The sequence below is a fragment of the Gorilla gorilla genome, chromosome 2 (assembly GCF_029281585.2).
Source record: "Gorilla gorilla gorilla isolate KB3781 chromosome 2, NHGRI_mGorGor1-v2.1_pri, whole genome shotgun sequence".
In the NCBI taxonomy this organism is placed as follows: domain Eukaryota; kingdom Metazoa; phylum Chordata; class Mammalia; order Primates; family Hominidae; genus Gorilla; species Gorilla gorilla.
In genome coordinates this window covers 209,843,055-209,856,103 of record NC_086017.1, presented here as the reverse complement: position 1 = coordinate 209,856,103, position 13,049 = coordinate 209,843,055, and the positions used below count along the sequence as shown (strand labels likewise).

At 56.2% G+C, this 13,049-nt stretch overlaps 1 protein-coding gene across 5 annotated transcripts in view; it reads left to right on the top strand.

The window, feature by feature from the left end:
• The first annotated feature begins 490 nt into the window (after positions 1 to 490).
• LOC129532621 (uncharacterized) overlaps positions 491 to 13,049 on the top strand; it is a 41,497-nt gene continuing 28,938 nt past the window's right edge. The window contains exons 1-4 of one of the 5 annotated variants that reach the window (XR_010133072.1): positions 491 to 968; positions 1,062 to 1,294; positions 5,514 to 5,571; positions 5,665 to 5,897. The gene's annotated coding sequence lies outside the window, so the exon portion shown is untranslated. The remainder of the gene's footprint in view (positions 969 to 1,061; positions 1,295 to 5,513; positions 5,572 to 5,664; positions 5,898 to 13,049) is intronic. The other 4 variants (XR_010133073.1, XR_010133071.1, XR_010133069.1 and 1 more) reach the window with 4 other exon arrangements.

Here is a 13,049-nt window from a genome sequence, read left to right as displayed (position 1 = left end):
TTAGGGTCTGGGCCAGGGCCCAGGTTTAGGGTTGTTGTAGGGTCAGGGCCAGGGCCCACGGTTAGGCTTGTTTTAGGGTCAGGGCCAGGGCCCAGGGTTAGGCTTGTTTTAGGGTCAGGGCTAGGGCCCAGGGTTAGGGTTGTTTTAGGGTCAGGACCTGGTCCCAGGTTTAGGCTTGTTTTAGTGCCAGGGCCCAGGGTTAGGGCTTCAGGGTCAGGGCCCGAGGCCCAGAGTTAGGGCTTCAGGGTCAGGGCCCGGGGCCCAGTGGTAGGGCTTCAGGGTCAGGGACCGGGGCCCAGGGTTAGGGATTCAGGGTCAGGGCCGAGGCTCAGGGTTTGGGCTTCAGGGTCAGGGCCCGGGGCCCAGGGTTTGGGCTTCAGGGTCACGGCCCGGGGCCCAGGATTAGGGCTTCAGGGTCAGGGCCCGGGGCCCAGGTTTAGGGCTTCAGGGTCAGGGACCGGGGCCCAGAGTTAGGGTGATTTCCAGGAAGTGACCTCACAACGACTCAAGCTACCACTTATTGTTGATTGTGATGAAATGCCAGCTGAGGCACACACCTTGGGAGCTAAGTGGTTGCTGCACTTGACTACTATGAAGACTGGTGTGGGAAGGGTCGCTTTGGATGCACTTGAGCAGGGGTCCCCAACCCCTGAGCCATGGAGCCGTAAGGAGCCACACAGCAGGTGAGTGGTGTCGAGTGAGGGAGTGAGGGAAGCTTCGTCTGTATTTACAGCCACTCCCCTTTGCTCACATTCCCGCCTGAGCTCCACCTTCTCAGATGAGCAGCAGCATTAGATTCTCATAGGAGAACGCACCCTGTTGTGAACCGTGCATGTGAGGGATCTAGGTTGCGCTGTTCTTATGAGAATCTAATACCTATTGATCTGTCACTTTCTCCCATCACGCTCAGGTGGGACCATCCAGTTTCAGGAAAACAAGCTTAACACGCCCACTGATTCTACATTATGGTGAGTTCTATAATTATTTTATTATATATTCCAGTGTAATAATGGAAATGAAGTGCCTAATAAACGTAAATGCGCTTAAATCTTTTGGCCCAGCTCCTACCTCCCGGCAGCCTCGCCAGGCCCAGAACTCTCTCCAGTCAGCCTCTACAGACCAAGCTCATGACTCACAATGGCCTATTTAGGCCCATACCCTACCTCACGGCAGTCTCCGCAGATGAGCCTACTGCCTCACAACAGCCTCCACAGGCACAGCTCCATCGTTCCAATGGCCTCTTTAGACCCAGCTCCTGCCGCCCAGCCTTCTCTCCAGGCCCTGAACTTTCTCCGTAAGTTGAGGTAGCTGGGACTGTAGGTATACATGATGATACTTGGCTAATTTTTAAATTGTTTTGCAGACATGGGGTCTCACTTTGTTGGCCAGGCTGCTGTCAAACTAATGGCCTCAAGTGACCCTTCCACCCCTGCCTCCCATCCTCGAGGTATGTGCCACCACAAGGAGCACTTGTTCAATTTTCTAAAGAAAAAATTTCTAAAGTAAGGCTGTGGGATGATGGCAGGAAGATAAAAGAAAAACAGAAGAATAAGTTAAAATGACTTATTCACACATATTCTTTTGACAGCAAGAAGAACTGTTAGTATATACATTGCTTACAAACACACCAACGGCAGATAAACAATGTTGTATAGGAACTTCAACACACACTGTACAATATTCCCACTTTGCTGACATAAGTTATGGAAATTTCGTGGTTTACTTGAGTGTCGCTACCAGTATTTTGCTCCTCTGATGATTTTTATCAACTTCCTCATCTGTTAACTTCTCTCCAAAGTATGTCATGTCACGACATGCTGCCGCTGCACGAACACGGCCAGTGTCTTCCTATTAAACATGTAGAATGCTTTCCTAATTTCTCTTTTTACTCTCTGTCTTTGTGTTCTGCACTTTCCTTACTTTTATTGTCAGAAACTCCAGAAAGTCAATCGTACTAATTTATCACGATTTGCTTTATTAATTTATACTATGCTTATATGGAATTTTGCCCAACAGACCTCATTACAATTTGGGCCAGGGCCCAGGGTTAGGTTTGTTTCAGGGTCAGGGCCAGGGCCCAGGGTTAGGCATGTTTTAGGGTCAGGGCCGGGGCCCAGGTTTAGGGTTGTTTTAGGGTCAGGGCCGGGGCTCAGGGATAGCGTTGTTTTAGGGTCACGGCCGGGGCCCAGGGTTAGGGTTGTCTTAGGGTCAGGGCCGGGGCCCAGGGTTAGGTTTGTTTTAGGGTCAGGGCCGGGGCCCAGGGTTAGGTTTGTTTTAGGGTCAGGGCCGGGGCCCAGGGTTAGGGTTGTTTTAGGGTCAGTGTCAGGGCCCAGGGTTAGGGTTGCTTTGGGGTCTGGGCCAGGGCCCAGGGTCAGGGTCGTTTTAGGGTCAGGGCCAGGGCCCAGGGTTAGGGTTGTTTTAGGTCAGGGCCAGGGCCCAGGGTTAGGGTTGTTTTAGGGTCCGGGCCAGGGCCCAGGGTTAGGGTCGTTTTAGGGTCAGGGCCGGGGCTCAGGGATAGCGTTGTTTTAGGGTCACGGCCGGGGCCCAGGGTTAGGGTTGTCTTAGGGTCAGGGCCGGGGCCCAGGGTTAGGTTTGTTTTAGGGTCAGGGCCGGGGCCCAGGGTTAGGTTTGTTTTAGGGTCAGGGCCGGGGCCCAGGGTTAGGGTTGTTTTAGGGTCAGTGTCAGGGCCCAGGGTTAGGGTTGCTTTGGGGTCTGGGCCAGGGCCCAGGGTCAGGGTCGTTTTAGCGTCAGGGCCAGGGCCCAGGGTTAGGGTTGTTTTAGGTCAGGGCCAGGGCCCAGGGTTAGGGTTGTTTTAGGGTCCGGGCCAGGGCCCAGGGTTAGGGTCGTTTTAGGGTCAGGGCCTGGGCCCAGGGTTAGGGTTGTTTTAGGTCAGGGCCAGGGCCCAGGGTTAGGGTTGTTTTAGGGTCCGGGCCAGGGCCCAGGGTTAGGGTCGTTTTAGGGTCAGGGCCAGGGCCGAGGGTTAGGGTTGTTTTAGGGTCAGGGCCAGGGCCCAGGGTTAGGGTTGTTTTAGGGTCAGGGCCAGGGCCCAGGGTTAGGCTTGTTTTAGGGTCAGGGCCAGGGCCCAGGGTTAGGCTTGTTTTAGGGTCAGGGCCAGGGCCCAGGTTTAGGCTTGTTTTAGGGTCAGGGACAGGGCCCAGGGTTAGGGTTGCTTTAGAGTCAGGGCCAGGGCCCAGGATTAGGGTTGTTTTAGGGTCAGGGCCAGGGCCCAGGGTTAGGGTTGTTTTAGGGTCAGGGTCAGGGCCCAGGGTTAGGGTTGTTATAGAGTAAGGACCTGGGCCCACGGTTACGCTTGTTTTAGTGCCAGGGCCCAGGGTTAAGGTTGTTTTAGGGTCAGGGCCAGGGCCCAGGGTTAGGGCTTCAGGGTCAGGGCCCGGGGCCCAGGGTTAGGGCTTCAGGGTCAGGGCCGGGGCCCAGGGTTTGGGCTTCAGGGTCAGGGCCCGGTTCCCAGGGTTTGGGCTTCAGGGTCAGGGCCCGGGGCCCAGGGTTAGGGCTTCAGGGTCAGGGCCCGGGGCCCAGGTTTAGGGCTTCAGGGTCAGGGCCCGGGGCCCAGGGTTAGGGCTTCAGGGTCAGGGACCGGGGCCCAGGGTTAGGGTTGTTTTAGGGTCAGGGCCGGGGCCCAGGGTTAGGGTTGTTTTAGGGTCAGGGCCGGGGCCCAGGGTTAGGGTTGTTTTAGGGTCAGGGCCGGGGCCCAGGGTTAGGGTTGTTTTAGGGTCAGGGCCGGGGCCCAGGGTTAGGGTTGCTTTAGGGTTAGGGCCGGGGCCCAGGGTTAGGGTTGTTTTCGGGTCAGGGCCCGGGCCCAGGGTTAGGGCTGTTTTCGGTTCAGGGCCAGGGCCCAGGGTTAGGGTTTTTTAGGTCAGCGCCAGCGCCCAGTGTTAGGGTTGTTTTGGGTTCTGGGCCAGGGACCAGGGTTAGGGTTGTTTTAGGGTCGGGGCCGAGGGTTCGGTTTGTTTTAGGGTCGAGGCCCAGGGTTAGGCTTGTTTTAGGATCAGGGCCCAGGGTTAGGGTTGTTTTAGGGTCAGTGCCCTGGGTTAGGGTTGCTTTAGGGTCAGGGCCCAGGGTTAGGGTTGTTTTAGGGTCAGGGCCCAGGGTTAGTTTTGTTTCAGGGTCAGGGACCAGGGTTAGGGTTTTTTAGGGTGAGGGCCCTGGGTTGGGTTTGTTTTAGGGTAAAGGCCAGGGCCCAGGTTTAGGATTGTTTTAGGGTCAGGGCCAGGGCCCAGGTTTAGGCTTGTTTTAGGATCAGGACCAGGGCCCAGGGTTAGGGTTGTTTTACGTTCAGGGCCAGGGCCCAGGGTTAGGGTTGTTTTAGGGTCAGTGCCAGGGCCCAGGGTTAGGCTTGTTTAAGGGTCAGGGCCAAGGCCCAGGGTTAGGGTTGTTTTAGGGTCACGGCCAGGGCCCAGGGTTAGAGCTGTTTTTGGGTCAGGGCCAGGGCCTAGGGTTAGGGTTGTTTTAGGGTCAGGGCCAGGGCCCAGGGTTAGGCTTGTTTTAGGGTCAGGGCCAGGGCCCAGGGTTAGGGTTGTTTTAGGGTCAGGGTCAGGGCCCAGGGTTAGGGTTGTTATAGAGTCAGGACCTGGGCCCACGGTTACGCTTGTTTTAGTGCCAGGGCCCAGGGTTAAGGTTGTTTTAGGGTCAGGGCCAGGGCCCAGGGTTAGGGCTTCAGGGTCAGGGCCGGGGCCCAGGGTTTGGGCTTCAGGGTTAGGGCCCGGGGCCCAGGGTTTGGGCTTCAGGGTCAGGGCCCGGGGCCCAGGGTTAGGGCTTCAGGGTCAGGGCCCGGGGCCCAGGTTTAGGGCTTCAGGGTCAGGGCCCGGGGCCCAGGGTTAGGGCTTCAGGGTCCGGGCCCGGGGCCCAGGGTTAGGGCTTCAGGGTCAGGGCCCGGGGCCCAGGGTTAGGGCTTCAGGGTCAGGGACCGGGGCCCAGGGTTAGGGCTTCAGGGTCCGGTCCCGGGGCCCAGGGTTAGGGCTTCAGGGTCAGGGACCGGGGCCCAGGGTTAGGGTTTTAGGGTCTGGGCCCGGGGCCCAGGGTTAGGGTTTTAGGGTCAGGGCCCGGGGCCCATGGTTAGGGTGATTTCCAGGAAGTGACCTCACAACGACTCAAGCTACCACTTATTGTTGATTGTGATGAAATGCCAGCTGAGGCACACACCTTGGGAGCTAAGTGGTTGCTGCACTTGACTACTATGAAGACTGGTGTGGGAAGGGTCGCTTTGGATGCACTTGAGCAGGGGTCCCCAACCCCTGAGCCATGGAGCCGTAAGGAGCCACACAGCAGGTGAGTGGTGTCGAGTGAGGGAGTGAGGGAAGCTTCGTCTGTATTTACAGCCACTCCCCTTTGCTCACATTCCCGCCTGAGCTCCACCTTCTCAGATGAGCAGCAGCATTAGATTCTCATAGGAGAACGCACCCTGTTGTGAACCGTGCATGTGAGGGATCTAGGTTGCGCTGTTCTTATGAGAATCTAATACCTATTGATCTGTCACTTTCTCCCATCACGCTCAGGTGGGACCATCCAGTTTCAGGAAAACAAGCTTAACACGCCCACTGATTCTACATTATGGTGAGTTCTATAATTATTTTATTATATATTCCAGTGTAATAATGGAAATGAAGTGCCTAATAAACGTAAATGCGCTTAAATCTTTTGGCCCAGCTCCTACCTCCCGGCAGCCTCGCCAGGCCCAGAACTCTCTCCAGTCAGCCTCTACAGACCAAGCTCATGACTCACAATGGCCTATTTAGGCCCATACCCTACCTCACGGCAGTCTCCGCAGATGAGCCTACTGCCTCACAACAGCCTCCACAGGCACAGCTCCATCGTTCCAATGGCCTCTTTAGACCCAGCTCCTGCCGCCCAGCCTTGTCTCCAGGCCCTGAACTTTCTCCGTAAGTGGAGGTAGCTGGGACTGTAGGTATACATGATGATACTTGGCTAATTTTTACATTGTTTTGCAGACATGGGGTCTCACTTTGTTGGCCAGGCTGCTGTCAAACTAATGGCCTCAAGTGACCCTTCCACCCCAGCCTCCCATCCTCGAGGTATGTGCCACCACAAGGAGCACTTGTTCAATTTTCTAAAGAAAAAATTTCTGAAGTAAGGCTGTGGGATGATGGCAGGAAGATAAAAGAAAAACAGAAGAATAAGTTAAAATGACTTATTCACACATATTCTTTTGACAGCAAGAAGAACTGTTAGTATATACATTGCTTACAAACAAACAAACGGCAGATAAACAATGTTGTATAGGAATTTCAACACACACTGTACAATATTCCCACTTTGCTGACATAAGTTATGGAAATTTCGTGGTTTACTTGAGTGTCGCTACCAGTATTTTGCTCCTCTGATGATTTTTATCAACTTCCTCATCTGTTAACTTCTCTCCAAAGTATGTCATGTCACGACATACTGCCGCTGCACGAACACGGCCAGTGTCTTCCTATTAAACATGTAGAATGCTTTCCTAATTTCTCTTTTTACTCTCTGTCTTTGTGTTCTGCACTTTCCTTACTTTTATTGTCAGAAACTCCAGAAAGTCAATCGTACTAATTTATCACGATTTGCTTTATTAATTTATACTATGCTTATATGGAATTTTGCCCAACAGACCTCATTACAATTTGGGCCAGGGCCCAGGGTTAGGTTTGTTTCAGGGTCAGGGCCAGGGCCCAGGGTTAGGCATGTTTTAGGGTCAGGGCCGGGGCCCAGGTTTAGGGTTGTTTTAGGGTCAGGGCCGGGGCTCAGGGTTAGCGTTGTTTTAGGGTCAGGGCCGGGGCCCAGGGTTAGGGTTGTTTTAGGGTCAGGGCCAGGGCCCAGGGTTAGGCTTGTTTTAGGGTCAGGGCCAGGGCCCAGGGTTAGGGTTGTTTTAGGGTCAGGTCCAGGGCCCAGGGTTAGGCTTGTTTTAGGTTCAGGGCCAGGGCCCAGGGTTAGGGTTGTTTTAGGGTCAAGGCCATGGCCCTGGTTTAGGGTTGTTTTAGGGTCAAGGCCAGGGCCCAGGTTTAGGGTGGTTTTAGGGTCAGGACTTGGGCCCAGGTTTAGGCTTGTTTTAGTGCTAGGGCCCAGGGTTAGGGTTGTTTTAGGTTCAGGGCCAGGGCCCAGGGTTAGAGTTGTTTTAGGGTCAGGGCCAGGGCCCAGTGTTAGGGTTGTTTTAGGGTCAGGACATGGGCCCAGGGTTAGGCTTGTTTTAGTGCCAGGGCCCAGGGTTAGGGTTGTTTTAAGGTCAGGGCCAAGGCCCAGGTTTAGGCTTGTTTTAGGGTCTCGGCCAGGTCCCAGGCTTAGGGTTGTTTTAGGGTCAGGGCCCAGGGTTAGGGTTGTTTTAGGGTCAGGGCCAGGGCCCAGGGTTAGGGTTGTTTTAGGGTCAGGGCCAGGGCCCAGGGTTAGGCTTGTTTTAGGGTCAGGGCCAGGGCCCAGGGTGAGGGTTGTTTTAGGGTCAGGGACAGGGCCCAGCGTTAGGGTTGTTTTAGGGTCAGAGCCAGGGCCCAGGGTTAGGGTTGTTTTAGGGTCGGGTCCTGGGCCCTGGGTTAGGGTTGTTTTTGTGCCAGGGCCCAGGATTAGGGTTGTTTTAGGGTCAGGGCCAGGGCACAGGGTTACGGTTGTTTTAGGTCATGGCAAGGGCTCAGGGATAGGGTTGTTTTAGGGTCAGGGCCAGGTCCCAGGGTTAGGCTTCTTTTAGGGTCAGGACCTGGGCCCAGCTTTAGGCTTCTTTTAGTGCCAGGGCCCAGGGTTAGGTTTGTTTTAGGGTCAGGGCCAGGGCCCAGGGTCAGGGTTGTTTTAGGTCAGGGCCTGGGCCCAGCATTAGGGTTGTTTTAGGGTCAGGGCCAGGGCCCAGGTTTAGGGGTGTTTTAGGGTCAGGGCCAGGGCCCAGGGTTTGGCTTGTTTTAGGGTCAGGGCCAGGGCTGAGGCATAGGTTTGTTTTAGGGTCAGGGCCAGGGCCCAGGGTTAGGGTTGTTTTAGGGTCAGGGCCAGGGCCGAGGGTTATGCTTGTTTTAGGGTCAGGGCCAGGGCCCAGGGTTAGGGTTGTTTTAGGGTCAGGGCCAGGGCCCAGGGTTAGGCTTGTTTTAGGGTCAGGGCCAGGGCCCACAGTTAGGGTTGTTTTAGGGTCAGGGCCAGGGCCCAGGGTTAGGCTTGTTTTAGGCTCAGGGCCAGGGCCCAGCGTTAGGTTTGTTTTAGGTTCAGGGCCAGGGCCCAGGATTAGGCTTGTTTTAGGGTCAAGGACAGGGCCCAGTGTTAGGGTTGTTTTAGGGTCAGGACCTGTGCCCAGGGTTAGGCTTGTTTTAGGGACAGAGCCCAGGGTTAGGGTTGTTTTAGGGTCAGGGCCAGGTCCCAGGGTTAGGGTTGTTTTAGGGTCAGGGCCAGGGCCCAGGGTTAGGGTTGTTGTAGGGTCAGGGCCAGGGCCGAGCGTTAGGCTTGTTTTAGGGTCAGGGACAGGGCCCATGGTTAGGGTTGTTTTAGGGTCAGGGCCAGGGCCCAGGGTTATGCTTGTTTTAGGGTCAGGGCCAGGGCCGAGGGTTAGGGGTGTTTTAGGGTCAGGACCTGCTCCCAGTGTTAGGCTTGTTTTAGTGCCAGGGCCCAGGGTTACGGTTGTTTTATGGTCAGGGCCAGGGACCAGGATTAGGCTTGTTTTAGTGCCAGGGCCCAGGGTTCGGGTTGTTTTAGGGTCAGGGCCAGGGCCCAGGTTCAGGGTTGTTTTAGGTCAGTGCCAGGGCCCAGCATTAGGATTGTTTTAGGGTCAGGGCCAGGGCCCAGGTTTAGGGGTGTTTTAGGGTCAGGGCCAGGGCCCAGCGTTAGGGTTGTTTTAGGGTCAGGGCCAGGGCCCAGGATTAGGCTTCTTTTAGGGTCAGGGACAGGTCCCAGGGTTAGGCTTGTTTTAGGGTCAGGGCCAGGGCCCAGGGTTAGGCTTGTTTTAGGGTCAGGGACAGGGCCCAGGGTTAGGGTTCTTTTAGGGTCAGGGCCAGGGCCCAGGGTTAGGGTTGTTTTAGGGTCAGGGCGAGGGCCCAAGGTTAGGGTTGTTTTAGGGTCAGGGCCAGGGCCCAGGGTTAGGCTTGTTTTAGGGTCAGGGTGAGGGCCCAGTGATAGGGTTGTTTTAGGGTCAGGGCCAGGGCCCAGGGTTAGGGTTGTTTTAGGGTCAGGGCCAGGGCCTGGTCAGGTTTGTTTTAGGGTCAGGGCCAGGGCCCACGGTTAGGGTTGTTTTAGGGTCAGGGCCAAGGCCCAGGGTTAGGCTTGTTTTAGGGTCAGGGCTAGGGCCTAGGGTTAGGGTTGTTTCAGGGTCAGGACCTGGGCCCAGGGTTAGGCTTGTTTTAGGATCAGGGCCCAGGGTTAGGGTTGTTTTATGGTCAGTGCCCTGGGTTAGGGTTGTTTTAGGGTCAGGGCCCATGGTTAGGGTTGTTTTAGGGTCAGGGCACAGGGTTAGTTTTGTTTTAGGGTCAGGGACCTGGGTTAGGTTTGTTTTATGGTGAGGGCCCTGGGTTGGGTTTGTTTTAGGGTAAAGGCCAGGGCCCAGGTTTAGGATTGTTTTAGGGTCAGGGCCAGGGCCCAGGTTTAGGCTTGTTTTAGGATCAGGACCAGGGCCCAGGGTTAGGGTTGTTTTAGGGTCAGGGCCCAGGGTTAGTTTTGTTTTAGGGTCAGGGACCTGGGTTAGGGTTGTTTTAGGGTGAGGGCCCTGGGTTGGGTTGGTTGTAGGGTAAAGGCCAGGGCCCAGGGTTCGGATTGTTTTAGGGTCAGGGCCAGGGCCCAGGGTTAGGCTTGTTTTAGGCTCAGGGCCAGGGCCCACGGTTAGGGTTGTTTTAGGGTCAGGGCCAGGGCCCAGGGTTAGGCTTGTTTTAGGCTCAGGGCCAGGGCCCAGGATTAGGCTTCTTTTAGGGTCAGGGACAGGTCCCAGGGTTAGGCTTGTTTTAGGGTCAGGGCCAGGGCCCAGGGTTAGGCTTGTTTTAGGGTCAGGGACAGGGCCCAGGGTTAGGGTTGTTTTAGGGTCAGGGCCAGGGCCCAGGGTTATGCTTGTTTTAGGGTCAGGGCCAGGGCCCAGGGTTAGGGTTGTTTTAGGGTCAGGACCTGCTCCCAGTGTTAGGATTGTTTTAGTGCCAGGGCCCAGGGTTACGGTTGTTTTATGGTCAGGGCCAGGGACCAGGATTAGGCTTGTTTTAGTGCCAGGTCCCAGGGTTCGGGTTGTTTTAGGGTCAGGGCCAGGGCCCAGGTTCAGGGTTGTTTTAGGTCAGTGCCAGGGCCCAGCATTAGGATTGTTTTAGGGTCAAGGCCAGGGCCCAGGTTTAGGGGTGTTTTAGGGTCAGGGCCAGGGCCCAGCGTTAGGGTTGTTTTAGGGTCAGGGCCAGGGCCCAGGGTTAGGCTTGTTTTAGGGTCAGGGCCAGGGCCCAGCGTCAGGGTTGTTTTAGGTTCAGGGCCAGGGCCCAGGGTTAGGGTTGTTTTAGGGTCAGGGCCAGGGCCCAGTGTTAGGGTTGTTTTAGGGTCAGGACATGGGCCCAGGGTTAGGCTTGTTTCAGTGCCAGGGCCCAGGGTTAGGGTTGTTTTAAGGTCAGGGCCAAGGCCCAGGTTTAGGCTTGTTTTAGGGTCTCGGCCAGGTCCCAGGCTTAGGGTTGTTTTAGGGTCAGGGCCCAGGGTTAGGGTTGTTTTAGGGTCAGGGCCAGGGCCCAGGGTTAGGGTTGTTTTAGGGTCAGGGCCAGGGCCCAGGGTTAGGCTTGTTTTAGGGTCAGGGCCAGGGCCCAGGGTGAGGGTTGTTTTAGGGTCAGGGACAGGGCCCAGCGTTAGGGTTGTTTTAGGGTCAGAGCCAGGGCCCAGGGTTAGGGTTGTTTTAGGGTCGGGTCCTGGGCCCTGGGTTAGGGTTGTTTTTGTGCCAGGGCCCAGGATTAGGGTTGTTTTAGGGTCAGGGCCAGGGCACAGGGTTACGGTTGTTTTAGGTCATGGCCAAGGCTCAGGGATAGGGTTGTTTTAGGGTCAGGGCCAGGTCCCAGGGTTAGGCTTCTTTTAGGGTCAGGACCTGGGCCCAGCTTTAGGCTTCTTTTAGTGCCAGGGCCCAGGGTTAGGTTTGTTTTAGGGTCAGGGCCAGGGCCCAGGGTCAGGGTTGTTTTAGGTCAGGGCCTGGGCCCAGCATTAGGGTTGTTTTAGGGTCAGGGCCAGGGCCCAGGTTTAGGGGTGTTTTAGGGTCAGGGCCAGGGCCCAGGGTTTGGCTTGTTTTAGGGTCAGGGCCAGGGCTGAGGCATAGGTTTGTTTTAGGGTCAGGGCCAGGGCCCAGGGTTAGGGTTGTTTTAGGGTCAGGGCCAGGGCCGAGGGTTATGCTTGTTTTAGGGTCAGGGCCAGGGCCCAGGGTTAGGGTTGTTTTAGGGTCAGGGCCAGGGCCCAGGGTTAGGCTTGTTTTAGGGTCAGGGCCAGGGCCCACGGTTAGTGTTGTTTTAGGGTCAGGGCCAGGGCCCAGGGTTAGGCTTGTTTTAGGCTCAGGGCCAGGGCCCAGCGTTAGGTTTGTTTTAGGTTCAGGGCCAGGGCCCAGGATTAGGCTTGTTTTAGGGTCAAGGACAGGGCCCAGTGTTAGGGTTGTTTTAGGGTCAGGACCTGTGCCCAGGGTTAGGCTTGTTTTAGGGACAGAGCCCAGGGTTAGGGTTGTTTTAGGGTCAGGGCCAGGTCCCAGTGTTAGGGTTGTTTTAGGGTCAGGGCCAGGGCCCAGGGTTAGGGTTGTTGTAGGGTCAGGGCCAGGGCCGAGCGTTAGGCTTGTTTTAGGGTCAGGGACAGGGCCCATGGTTAGGGTTGTTTTAGGGTCAGGGCCAGGGCCCAGGGTTATGCTTGTTTTAGGGTCAGGGCCAGGGCCGAGGGTTAGGGGTGTTTTAGGGTCAGGACCTGCTCCCAGTGTTAGGCTTGTTTTAGTGCCAGGGCCCAGGGTTACGGTTGTTTTATGGTCAGGGCCAGGGACCAGGATTAGGCTTGTTTTAGTGCCAGGGCCCAGGGTTCGGGTTGTTTTAGGGTCAGGGCCAGGGCCCAGGTTCAGGGTTGTTTTAGGTCAGTGCCAGGGCCCAGCATTAGGATTGTTTTAGGGTCAGGGCCAGGGCCCAGGTTTAGGGGTGTTTTAGGGTCAGGGCCAGGGCCCAGCGTTAGGGTTGTTTTAGGGTCAGGGCCAGGGCCCAGGATTAGGCTTCTTTTAGGGTCAGGGACAGGTCCCAGGGTTAGGCTTGTTTTAGGGTCAGGGCCAGGGCCCAGGGTTAGGCTTGTTTTAGGGTCAGGGACAGGGCCCAGGGTTAGGGTTCTTTTAGGGTCAGGGCCAGGGCCCAGGGTTAGGCTTGTTTTAGGGTCAGGGTGAGGGCCCAGTGATAGGGTTGTTTTAGGGTCAGGGCCAGGGCCCAGGGTTAGGGTTGTTTTAGGGTCAGGGCCAGGGCCTGGTCAGGTTTGTTTTAGGGTCAGGGCCAGGGCCCACGGTTAGGGTTGTTTTAGGGTCAGGGCCAAGGCCCAGGGTTAGGCTTGTTTTAGGGTCAGGGCTAGGGCCTAGGGTTAGGGTTGTTTCAGGGTCAGGACCTGGGCCCAGGGTTAGGCTTGTTTTAGGATCAGGGCCCAGGGTTAGGGTTGTTTTATGGTCAGTGCCCTGGGTTAGGGTTGTTTTAGGGCCAGGGCCCACGGTTAGGGTTGTTTTAGGGTCAGGGCCAGGGCCCAGGGTTAGGCTTGTTTTAGGCTCAGGGCCAGGGCCCAGGGTTAGGGTTGTTTTAGGTTCAGGGCCAGGGCCCAGGATTAGGCTTGTTTTAGGGTCAAGGACAGGGCCCAGTGTTAGGGTTGTTTTAGGGTCAGGACCTGTGCCCAGGGTTAGGCTTGTTTTAGGGCCAGGGCCCAGGGTTAGGGTTGTTTTAGGGTCAGGGCCAGGTCCCAGGGTTAGGGTTGTTTTAGGGTCAGGGCCAGGGCCCAGGGTTAGGGTTGTTGTAGGGTCAGGGCCAGGGCCGAGCGTTAGGCTTGTTTTAGGGTCAGGGACAGGGCCCATGGTTAGGGTTGTTTTAGGGTCAGGGCCAGGGCCCAGGGTTATGCTTGTTTTAGGGTCAGGGCCAGGGCCCAGGGTT